Raw genomic sequence first — 679 nt, 5'->3', positions numbered from 1 at the left:
CGTGCAGGTCGAACAAAACCCCAAACGGAGATCCGTGCAGGTCGAATAAAACCCCAAACGTGAAGGAACACAACCCCAAACGAAGATTCGTGCAGGTCGAACAAAACCCCAAACGAAAAATTCGTGCAGGTCGAGCATAACCCCAAACATGCAGGTCGAACAAAACCCCAAACGGATCCGTGCAGGTCGAACAAAACCCCAAACGGAGATCCGTGCAGGTCGAATCATAACCCCAAACGTGCAGGTCGAACACAACCCCAAACGAAGATTCGTGCAGGTCGAACAAAACCCCAAACGAAATATTCGTGCAGGTCGAGCATAACCCCAAACGTGCAGGTCGAACAAAACCCCAAACGGATCCGTGCAGGTCGAATAAAACCCCAAACGGAGATCCATGCAGGTCGAATAAAACCCCAAACGAAAATTCGTGCAGGTCGAACACAACCCCAAACGAAAATCCGTGCAGGTCGAACACAACCCCAAACGAACGTGCAGGTCGAACACAACCCCAAACGAACGTGCAGGTCGAACAAAACTCCAAACGAAGAAGTCTAAGACTTGTAGGATTCCATGGTCAGACAGCTGACCCATTCTTCCATGCATCTTGGTTGTCCACCCAACCAGCTAAGCCTTCCGTTCTGCTTGTAGTGCGTTCTTTGAGCCGCTTCTTTGTAATCAT

Source organism: Ipomoea triloba, chromosome 4 (assembly GCF_003576645.1).
Source record: "Ipomoea triloba cultivar NCNSP0323 chromosome 4, ASM357664v1".
NCBI classification, from domain to species: domain Eukaryota; kingdom Viridiplantae; phylum Streptophyta; class Magnoliopsida; order Solanales; family Convolvulaceae; genus Ipomoea; species Ipomoea triloba.
Note: the sequence above shows the minus strand (reverse complement) of the source record.